General features: G+C 31.4%; 1 long non-coding RNA gene across 2 annotated transcripts; it reads left to right on the forward strand.

Annotated features, from left to right (window-relative positions):
• The first annotated feature begins 1195 nt into the window (after positions 1-1195).
• On the forward strand, positions 1196-2339 carry LOC106319952. 2 transcript variants are annotated; one of them, XR_001265648.1, is made up of 4 exons: positions 1196-1255; positions 1398-1467; positions 1576-1694; positions 1944-2339. It is a non-coding gene; the product is annotated as an uncharacterized LOC106319952 (long non-coding RNA). The 2 variants fall into 2 exon arrangements; XR_001265647.1 differs by lacking the exon at positions 1576-1694 and having other exon boundaries at positions 1944-2005.
• Positions 2340-12721: the final 10382 nt, after the last annotated feature.

A 12721-nucleotide genomic window follows, 5' to 3' on the forward strand; every position in this document is an offset into this window, starting at 1 on the left:
TTATATTTTCGAATTTAAATTTCAAAAATTTAATTTTTTTTTAAAAATTGATATTTTTTACATTCCGAGGAAATTAATTATATTTTTTACTCGATCGATCGATGCGTTTTTGGACATAAATCCATCGATCGATCTGTTTATAAAAAAACGTTCGGAATATACCGAGGGACACCTTTCCTCGGAATATACTGAGGAACCGTTCCCTCGGTATATTCCGAGGGACATTTTCCTCGGAATATACCGATTGATCGATGTATATATATCCAAAAACGCATCGATCGATGAACTTCCGAGGAAATATCCCGACGAAGTTCTCCCTCGGTATATTCCAAGGAAATTTCCGACAAACTAGTGATCCTCGGAATTCCGTCGGAAATTTCCGAGGGATTTCCGAGGAAAGAAGAAATTCCGAGGAATTATTTCCGACGACTTGTTTCGTCGGTATGTCGTCGGAATAACGTTATTCCGACGAAATCCGACGAAATTCCGACGATTTTTTCCCTCAGAATCCTTGCTGTTTTCTTGTAGTGGTGGTAAAGGAGGTACAGCTGTACTACCCGCCACCCGGGTTCGATTCTTGGCCACAAATGATTTAACATCCCTTCCATTGGGGCGCTGGACCCCTTTCGGGAGGATAGTTGAGAATATGGCTGCCCAGATACCAGAGTTATCATAAAAAAAAAAAAAAAAAAAAAAAAAAAAATCAAATCCAAAAACATGCTTTAGAAACGTTATGGATCTTGAAGTCACAATAGAAAAACGTAAACCGTGCACACATCTAAGGTACACACTATTTATATAGGATTACTAGGAGTTTTCATGCGCCATGCGCAGAAATAATAATTTTTAACATAACATTTTTTATTTCAAAAAAAAATTTGATTTATATTTCAACATTATTAATTTATATTTTAACTTCAATAGTTATTAAAAAATCAGTCTTTTTTTCAAAAAAAAAGTTATAAAAAATCATAAACATATTTTTGTAATCTTATTTTTTTTGATTTGGTATAACTATTTAAATTTGATTTTATTTAAATTTTTAATAAAGATAAAATTAGATTTTATAAAAATAGTTTTAATTATATTATTGTGTTTAATGATTATTTATTTTAAATATATATATATATATTTACATATTAATATAAATTCTAATAAATTTGAGACTTTGTTTGTTTTAGTTAAACTGAAAAATTCAGGTTAAATGCTACATTACTCAGCTATTAAAGGCCTCGACCATTGTCCCGCCAACCATGTAAGTCATGGCTATAAAACAAATCCCTACAATTTTCTCATAAACGGACAAGATTGCTGATTTTAGAAACTCCTCATAACATCGTCGTTTTACTACTCATGTTGTAACTCTGTGGTATTGACCTCCTGAGCTCTTATTACAGTGTTGGGATTGACTTCGAGAGCACAAGCAGCATAATAGGTGCAATATACGCACTTTCCAGTATAAACAAGGTAAACTGTTACATTCCAATCGATTTTTCTTAGACTGTTACATTCCAATTGATTTTTTCTTACTAGAAAAGTAAAATCTCGGGCTCTCTCTGTATGTTCTAATGTTAGACATGCCAGCAGAGACATTCAAAGAGTTCTAGATTCTATTATTTTGCTTCTAAACAGTGTGTTCCCAATGGATTCAAAAATTAAAGGCACTGCAACTAATGAATGCTCTCAAGAGCAAGGTACATACTTGGATTAGGATTTTGACAATTTCCTCTGTTAAATGTTGGTTTGTTACTCTAATGATTTCAGGTTATTTAATCTCTTCCACCGTGAAACAATATTTAACATTACACCACTGGCTTCTGATCCATTTTCTTTCAAAATACACCCAGTTCTGAAAACTTCAAAAATTACAACTACAAACGAACAGGGTGTTGGTGTTTCCTTTCTATGTTTAGTTTTCTATGACACTGTGTGTTTGATTGCAGGGTGTTGGTGTCAATACTCGTGTGGAGCAGACTGATGGTGTGGTAGCATCACTTGGTGAAAATACAAATGTCAACCATCAAACTTCCTCATCTGTTGTACCAGAAGGAGGGCGTTCAGCATCAAACAATCAGATTTTTGACCCAAAGAATGGAAAGAAGAAGGCACGGTTGGATTGGATCCACCTAGAAAACACAAATCACCATTACATTTCCTTATGTTTTTATGTCGTCCTTTTCGTTTGGTTATGCACTATAATTTAGAACTTTATCGATTTTTAATTAAACTCAACGCGGTGGGTGGTTTTTCAATAAACACAATATATGCATTGAAGAAGTCAAGTCCTCAGCATGTTAAATTGTGTAAAAAATATTTTATTTGAGATGTTAAATCTATTCATCAAAAACTATTTATGCAGCAAGGAAATTACGTGACCTATTTTTTTAAATACCGTCAAGAATTATCCTCTTCATTTTTAAATATCAAATATTTAAAAACCATCTATACTTAAACATCAAAACTCTGCGTTAAACTACCTACATCATGTAAGTCTTTCTGTAAATAATCTAACTGACGTTCATATTAGCTTGAACATATTTGCTAATGGGACCAGGAATTAAAGCAAACTTCAGAGGGACAAAAGAATTAGGCCATTCGATGGGGTTTACTAAGACAGTCATATGTATTGCTCTGTTGCATCAGTCTCAGAGTTGCATTCCTTGACTATAAATTACAATGCAGATGTTTATAGAACAGTAATGGTTGATTGGGAGCCCGTACACCTCCCTCTGGTGAGTGGGCGCCAAATACAACAATTTTATATAATTCTGCCGTTACTCCAAACAACCAGTACTTTTGATTGGTTTGCCAGTAGTTAGTAGGAATTTCAAAAATATATTTGCACTCTCTCCTATAGGCAATATCTTATTCACTTACAAGAAACTGTGTTCTCTATAAGCTTCTGAAGCTAATAGTAAGTAGTGAAACATTATAAATACACTTACAAAAGACCTGGAGAATAGAAGTTCGCAAAAAAACTTTAGGAGGAAGACATGACATGGTTAGAGAAAGCTGAGGAGTTTGTTTGGGACTCCGAGAAATCCACAAAGCGACCCCAAAAAGAAAAAGAAAAATGTCAAGTTAGAGTAAGTTTCTTTTTACAATGAAATACTTAATTTGTTGGCTTTTTGTTAGGGAGATTTTAACTAAATAGACTCTTTTTTTCTCTGCGAGCTTCTAACTAAATTGTCGAAAATGTCTCAAAACAGACTATGGTTTTTGGCTGTTGTCTTCTATCTAATGACCTCATGTGGATCAGGACCCATGAGTTTGATTCCAGTGTGTTTATAGAAGATAGTACACAAAGCATACATAAGTATTTCGAATTATATTAAAATAATCTTAGTGGGGCTTACTGAATCATTTTTTTTTCAAAATTCGAGTAAATCCAATAAAATTCAAGATTTGAATAAATCCTAGAAAGATTTGATAAAAGTTTTAAGGTTTTTTGAAGAAATTTTAGAGTTTTTGAAAAAATCATTTAAAATTTAAATATTTATTAAATAATATATTTTTAAATTACTATAATTGGATATTTTCATCGTTTATGAAATATATAAAAGTTTTATAAAATCGTTTTTCAAATATTTTTTATTATTTTTTCATTTCAAATAATTTCATTTAAAAAAAAATGTGAAGTAATTTTTTTTAGTTTTAAAAAAGTTTCAAATACCATCATAGGGTATTTCGATCCATTGTTTTCCACTATAAAATATCATCCTAACCCTACTAAATCCCATTTGATAGATTTTTTTGACAAAATCCATATTATTCAATAAGCTGGAATTTGAGAGAACTTATACAAATGACTAATTTAATAAGTTTGAATTTCATATAAAATTTATAAATGCTAGATACAATAAGAGGAAATTGAAAAAGAAATGAAATCCTCTCAAATCTTTGATACAAGAAGACCCTCTTAGGCCAACAAAACTTACCCTTAAGCGCTACTAGAATCTGAAAGTGAAATTTTTTAATAATATTTCTGGATTAATCTTCTGACACTTTTTACAGTTATGCATATTATACTAATAAGGTATGTTATTCTATTTAGTTGAAAATCTATTGAAGTTTGGCAAGAGGATTTCGAAAAGGTGGGACTAGGGATGGGCAAACAGCTCGAATCGGAATAAACGAACTGAATCCAATCCATCCAAAAAAGTAGTATTACATCCGAACCAAAATTAGTTAAATATTCGAATGGGTTAAAAATCTGGTATCTAGAGAACCGAACCGATTCGAACTGAAATATTTCGAGTACCTAATGCATCTGAAATAGATTTATGTACTTAAATATATTAATTATTTTAGATTTAATATATAGAAAGTATCCAAAATATATAAGATATTTTTAAAATTTCCAAGTAAATGTTTAAAATATTTAACAATACTCAAAACACCAAAAATATTTGAAACGTCGGTTGATTCTCTATCCAAATATTTATACCAATCCAATTTATACGTTAAGTTTAGGTATTGGCATACATTATTCATATTTTATATGTAATATATTATTTTTATTTTTAGATTTTGAGAAACTGAAAATATATATGAGTTTCAATTTTAAAAAAAAACTTAAATGGATTATCCGTATCCAAACTGAACTCGATCCGAAATTTATAAATACCCGAATGAGGCTAAAATTTATCCCCGAAAATCTGAAACTCGAAAAGACCGGACCAAACCCGAATAAGTTCCCGAACGCACAACCCTAGATAAGATCAATGTGCACTTAAATATATAATTATATGATCTTTACTCGGCCAACATATTCATAGATAAAATTGTTTTTCTATAATTTCCTAAGAAGATTTCATAACACAAAAACTGTGTAATGCATACCTACGATTTTAAAAAAGGTTTTAACTCTACCAAATTCAATTAGAAAGTTTCGGTACATTAACTTTTCTTTTAGAAAAATTAATCATTACTGTTTAGGCTAGGAAAAAAACTGCAACTACAAAAAAGAACAAATGCACAAGATTATTACAATACAGTCTCTAGATACATTACAAACGTTCCAAATAAACCAAGGGGACGATTGGTTGGGATGTAGCAACTAACTTTAGCTTTAATTTTTATCTACAGTCTTAAAAACTATCAATCATGTTTTATATTAGTTTTTAAAAAACAAAAAAAATAGCTGTAAACGTCTTATTTTCTAAAGCTTTATCTTTTTGGCCGTAGCAAATTTTAAAAATATATCTCTTAAAACTAAATCAAAAAATCCTACGGACCAAATTCTAAAATAAATTTTCTACAGTTACAGCTCAACCAATCACCCCCAAATAATCTTAAAAATTACGTATCTCAATAATAAAAATGGCAGACAACTCGCACTAATCACGGAAATACCACTAGTTAAAGAATAAACATGACTTAAAATAATATGGTTACTTGAGACTACTAAACCAATGATTTGGCATATTCTTAAAATATTCATAGTGATAAATTTGCTATATTAGGAAAGCTATATATATATTATCAAAATTAAATATGTACCAATCTTCTGTGATAATAAAGCAATACAAATATTTTATTCTACAAAATAGATCAAGTTTGAGCACTTAGACTGTGACTGGTAACCATCACAGGAACATTGAAACCAGATAAGAAAAAAATGGACAGGATTAAAATTATAGGAACGAGGAGGAATTATTATTCTTTATCATATTTAGAGAGAAACAAAGTTATTCTATATTTTTCTACGATAAAAAGAACGAGGAAGAATGAAAATAAAAAACTATTCTTTATGAATGGTAAATTTTTTTTAAGAACATTAAAAAATGCATTATTCATTTTCATTCTTTAGTCACCATTCATAGCTTCTAAATATTTAATTCTACAATGATTATATCTATATATATATATATATATATATTCAGATCTAATATTCAGATCTAATATTCAGATCTAATAAAAATAGAAAGTAAATAAAACTTATCTTAGTAATGGGAGAAGGAGATGACATCACAAAGTTAAGACGTGCCGACTAGAATCCAACGTGAATATAATATCAAAGAATTCAAACTAAAGCAATGAATATCAAAACACCAAACCAAAGTTTTTTTTTTTTGATAAAACGCCAAACCAAAGTTTTGGATGTATAAGACAGGCACCTCGGTTTTAGCTCTGGATTGTAGTGATAATCAATAATTAACCAAACAGAAAATAAGCAACAAGCCAACAGGTCCTATACACAATGAAGCGATTTAAACTATTAACAGTATATGATTATCTATTTTATACCGATAATAATAAATATCAGGCAGTAAAATTATGACCACACCAACTCAAACCAATAATATATTTATTATGAGCTGATCTTAAATTATTAAAAAGTGAGGAATCATGTAGCTTATCTCGATGATTGCAATGAATTAAGCTCATTACTCCATGGAAAACCAGATCTATGGGGTTAGCTCTTATTTCCATCAGTTTGTTAGAGAACATAGGCTATGAAAACCACAACAATAACATCATAAAATAATACGTATGATGAAAATTCTCAAACTAATCCCCTATATATTAATTCTGGAGCATTACAACATGTTTTCGTAGCCACGTATCATCACGAGAATGATTATTATAATTATTAGAAAAATAAGTTGGTCCATATAAACATATACTATGTTTTTTATTAAATTAACTATCAAATTAATTAGTAGTGTACAAAATAATATTTTTTCTTTCCTGAAATAAAAGCTACGGAATTACCTAATATGATTAACATATATATAATAATTAATGATTATGAATAATACATATTTGATAAAAAAATTCTAACATCTCTCTTTTTTTTGTTTAATTTTATACTATTAAAAGAAATTAAACAATCACATTAAGTATATAATAAAAAAATTAGATTTTTTTTGTTATATGCTAATTTTTTTTATTATATGTTATATTTTGAATTTTTTAAACGACTATAAATTACAAAAAAAAATAGCAAAAGTCTCACATTGAAAATTTTGTGATCAATTGTTTAACTTTTTTTTTGTTCAAGCAAGATACAAATGTTCATATATCGTAGGAGTGGGCGTTCGGATACACGTTCGTGTTCGTATCGGGTATTTCAGTATAAATGTATATAACCCGTTTGGGTATTTCTACACTTCGAGTCGGATTCGGGTATTTTATGTTCGGGTTCGGATATTTTGGGTCGGGTTTGGATATTTAAATTTTGAAGAAAAAATAAATAAATTATTCATTGTTTACGTTTTTTGTATTTAAAATATATTTTAACTTAACTGGTTTTCTAATTTTTAAAAGATTAACCTATTAATAGGTTTGGAGATAAAACTTTAAAATAGAAAAACACGAATTTAGTTGTTGTTTTAAAATATTAGATGCAACTTTATTAATGCAAGAAACAAAAGCTTGATATGTATTTTAAGTGAATAGCAAATAATTTTGTCCATAATTATATGTATATTATTTCAGGCAATAAGCATCATTAATATAAATATTTTGAATAAAATGAGAGAAGCAAACTAGAAATATAGGGTTAAATATACTTATGTTTGGTTATCTTCAGATATCTATTCGGGTTAGGATATTACCCGTTCGGATTCAGATATTACCCGTTCGGATTCAGATATTACCCGAACTGCTGAAATAAGTAATTTTTTGTTGTTCTAGTATTCCATGATTTTTAGACCGAGCTCGTGAATATATACTAGACAGACATTTATTTTTCAATTTTGCACTTATATTCTATAACAGCTTGATATATTAGATTTGAACACTAACCTGTTAATAAAGTTTGCCGGTGATTTATTTTCAAAATTTTGATTCTTAGATATGTATCTGGAGTGAAACTAATTTTTACAAATGTCCATTTTTTAAATTGACACTTATGTAATTCACCGAATTCATAATAAGTTAAAAAAAGAAACTTAAATCATATCAATGAAACAAAGACGAGAACGAAAGCACAATTTTATAGATGTAAAACATGAAATCACTTAGGGAGAGTAAATTGTAACAAATCGAGAGCAGAAAACATAATCTCATTTCGTCATTATACCATCGATGCTGCATATTTGGTTTTGGTAATTTGTGTCAGCCGAAAAATTTAATTTCTTTTTAAGCATATGAAGTCTTTAAAATAATTAAAATGAGATGTAATACGTTAACTCTTCAACAACGATGATTTACTTAAGAGACTAACATTTGTATTCGTCATTTTATAATCGATAAAGATTGTAATGTTGCAAAATGTTAAAACCATTTAATAAACAAAAATTATTATAAAAACTCCTTCTGCGTATGAACGCGGGTTATCATCTAGTATATATTAAACCATATAAGAACATGCGACAAATCAAAGTTTGATACAAGAATTCCAATTAAGATTTTAACATGTCTAACAAAGCATAAACGGGTCAAAAGCATATCCGAAACAAGAACAATTTATAATTTAATAAATATAGTTCTAGTATTTTGAATTATCACGATTTGGAAATGAAACAGGTCGAATAACCCAAGAACATTAGAGAACAAAAAGCAATTTTCATTAGGGTTTTGAATTTTCTCAGTGGCTAGGGTTTTGTGCTGATAACGTATTGTAAGTAAAGACGAGAAGATAATGAATTGGTGTGTCTTATTCCATGAGTAATGGGTCTTTTATATAGGATTACAATAGTTTGGAGACAAAGTCTAACTTGAAGAATAAATAAAGCTTGGGGAACAAGTATATCAAAGACTTTCCACATGGACATCCCACAATATTCATAACAAAGTGAAGGATTTTATGACATACCCACTAAAGCTTCAGATCCTAAATCGGCGCCGAAACCAATGTACCAACTTAAATTTCTAACCCAGAACATGGAAGACGCCGGCGGGATCTTCACTGTTATCCATATCTCATTTGACCATCTTTTATCAGACCATTTCATACTTGCCACAACTCTCATGTCCACACCGACCACATCCACAAAAACCGCGACCACATCTACACAACCGCTGTCCACACCGACCAAATCCACACAACAGCTTTCTACGGTCTCTTTGTTTCAAGCCCTGAAACTAGAGTTTCACTCAACTTCCAGGAAATATAGGCTCTTTCTTGCAGAAATCTTGTCATTTGTTATGTTTCTTCCTCTTAGTAACTAATGTTGTAGCAACTTCTTTGTTATCTTTTTTCCTCTTGCAAATTTTCTTTCTTTCACTTGTCTGAAAAAAGAAACATGATATGTTAACTTTCTTCCTCATGAACACAAAACAATAGCATTGCCGTTTACACATCTAATCTAAATAAGAAATATCATTGAGAATTGAAATTAAACAAAACAAGGTAACTTTGAGTAGAGAAAAGGAAAAAGATCAACAAAAAATAAACATGAATCTCAAACTAAATTGAATTGCACAATAAAAAATCAGAGAAGAGAGAGAGTGATAATGAGAGAGATGTTACTGTCAGCTGCATAATTCTTGAGTTGTTCAAGAAAAGAGATGCTTGCAGAATCAGATGGGTAAAGCTCCCAAAATGATCTCTGCATGAGACCATGCTTGACTCTGTTGTTTCCCACAAGAGAACGAACACCGGCGGCCACCCAGGAAGATCTTGAGCACAGAATCCATGGTGTGAATCACTGGCGGTCGAGGAGGAGAAGCTGGAGCACGGAGACGCGAGTAGACAGCTTGGAGAGGCTAACCCGGCGGAGACGTCTTGGATTGAGAAAAAAGTTAGAGGTTGAGACAGAGAGCTTTAACCAAGTGACGGCTCCGACACTTCACCATAGACGCCACGACGGAGATCGTGAGGAATCGGGCGAGAGGGATTCGTGTAGTGGTGGAATGACACATCGTGAACGGTGATGAAGGCATCAAAGGGCTGAATCCTGCGCCATTACTCTCATTCGCTGATACCGGAGAAGGAAACTGCAGTCGACGAACATAGCCCAGCCTTGGTAATCAGACATCAGTTAAGGTTCTATATCTTCGCCGCAGAGAGAAGAAGGAGATCGAAAGAGAATTATGATTAGTGATTGTGGATAAGAATTGGGAAAGTGATTTTTACTCTCTTTTTTTACTTTTGGTCTTGAAATTTAAACAATTAATCAATAAACCAAGATATTTTTAGTTGAGAAAGAAATGAGAGTAACAAAGAGAATGTAGTGTTGGAGGGCATATATGACAACCAACACCTTTAAAGTGTGTGGCAAATGGATTGTGTTCATTCTTGCAATTGAAAACACAAAAAGTGCCTAAGGGTGTAAATGTTTCATAAGAAAATAGTTAGTTAAATACAATTTGGCTTTAGATTAATATGTATCTCCACTAACCAAATTACCATTATACCATTGTGAGAGGTATAATTCTCTTTGAAAAACCAATGGCAAATAAGTAATATTCCAAGATAGTTTAAGGGCAAAAGTTAAAAATATTCCTTTTTAATAGTATTGATGGTTCTTTTTTAAATGGGTGATTAATATTGAAAACAACTCATGCCAGTAACGGTTCAACCCAGGCCCTATTCAAATTAGATAATATGCACGGCGCCTTCCATTTTTTTTATAAGCTTAAAAAACTCCATAAGTTTTTTGGACCACATATCATTATTTACTATGCTGATGCCATGAGTCCTACCTACAAATATGATGTCGTGTCTATATTATGAACATAGATGTCAACTTCATTATGCTTCATTCTTACTTTGGTGTTGTTTAAAATCAGAGGATCGTGTCCTTCTCCTAGTTCTTGTGAATCTGTTTGAAATGATCTCCTCCGATCTACCCCAATGAACCATCCCCATTAACTTAGCATTAACGGGGCCTCTCTCCACAGAAGATCAGGGTTTCTAAATTATGAAGACCATGTCGATAGCAATTTCTAATGGATTGATAATATATTCCTTGTGGTCATCTAGATGCTCTCTGGCTCTAGATGAAATAGGCAATCCATCCTCACGGCTCGTTCTCTCCAGTTTCTATGTCGTTTTCTCTCTGGTTTTGCCTTCTGTCACGACAATCGGTTAATTTGTGTAGTGTTTGATTGCAATTTCATATTTTGACAAATCTGTTAACTTGTAGGCTACATGATGTTAAGTGATAGGTATTGATCGTATTGACTGTGTTTTAAATAGATAGTGTGTTGAATCCCGGCTTCACTGGTCCTTTTGATAACGGCTTCATAAGCATATACATCTACTACTCACAGCTTATTGGCTGGTGATCATGTTTACAAGAGTAAAGAGTTTCATTAAATTCTTATTACCATTGAATTATTAAGAAACATTTAACCATTTCTTTGAATTTTTAAATTGGAAAAAGTCAATCCATGGTACACGAAAACTCCTTCATCTCCAAATAATTTTGGATTGGTGGGAACTTATAAACCACATGATCTTTATCTATAAATATTTTTAGTTGGAACTGTCTAACCTAAAAATTTAACGCCTAAAAGAGATACACCGGAAGCATAGTCCATTAGTAGTATTCCTTTCCGAGACAAATGATAAGAAGCGCTTGTTGTATATAATTCATTCTGATCTAGGATTTGATTATTTGTTTACCGTTGAGCCACTGACTAAAGAAGATGTTTATCTTTTTTTTTATGGATGATTTTCAGATTAAGCTTTTGTTTTTGAATAATTGAATGATTGACGTTGAAGAAGACATTGATGGAATAAAATTCTTTAAGACATTTGTTGATGGGAACCCTGTTTTAGAAATAAGATAAAAAATTTGGAAACGTCTTACGCGTTTTGCCATTTTGAGAACTGGACCATGGTTCATGATCGAAGATTTTAATAATACTACTGGGCATAATAAAAAGGAAGCAGGCATGCAAGCTTTGATAGTTCGGTTTTGACTTTCAATCAGATGATGATTGTTGAATTCTGGAATTTTATTTTCTGGAAATATGATGTCTTGGGTAAGAAAAAGAGGACGGTCACCGTCAGAAGTCGTTTAGATCGAGCTGTTGTGAACGAAGACTGGCACATAAATTTAATACATTACTATATTTAGTATTTATGTCTGTGGATATCAGATCATCGTCTTGTCCTAGATAACATCCTTGTAAAACAAATAAAGGCAATAATTTTTTTTATTATTTATAAGTGTTAGTTAGAAAGCGAAGATATCAAACATGAGATTTTTGAGGGATGGAATATACCAAAAATCTTGACCTATGCGAATATAATGGCTCATATCTCGATTTTCCGTTGATTCTGTGGAGGAGACAAAATTATATAAATTCTGAAAAGCAAGTGGAGGAACTAAATGAATAAGTGAAGGCGATAACTGAGGAGATATCAACAGCTTTGAAGAAACTATCTGATACTTTTAAGGCTGAGGAAATTTTATGGAAACAAAAAAATAGAGTCTGTTGGTTGCGAGAGAAAGATAGGAACTCAAATTTTTTTCATGCTTTGACAAAGAAAAGGCGCACCAAGAATCAAAGTACGAGTTTAATGGATGATTCGGGTAATATGATTGACTTGATTAGTGAAGATCTTACTACTCCCATTATATAATGGGAAGCCAAGCTAGCCATATTTGTGATCCCTCTGAGAAAGGAATCTAGGCCAGATGAGATGACAACATTATTCTATCAGAAATTCTGGGATTTAACATGTATGTTTAATTTATTACTCTTCAATGGCATTATGGCTCAATTATTGAATGGTACAAAACAATTTATCATACCGAAGAAAGATAAGCCTACTGAGATGGCCGATATTTTGCCAATCACTAGTTTGTCTAACTTG

The sequence above is a fragment of the Brassica oleracea genome, unplaced genomic scaffold (assembly GCF_000695525.1).
Source record: "Brassica oleracea var. oleracea cultivar TO1000 unplaced genomic scaffold, BOL UnpScaffold00706, whole genome shotgun sequence".
Classification (NCBI taxonomy): Eukaryota; Viridiplantae; Streptophyta; class Magnoliopsida; order Brassicales; family Brassicaceae; genus Brassica; species Brassica oleracea.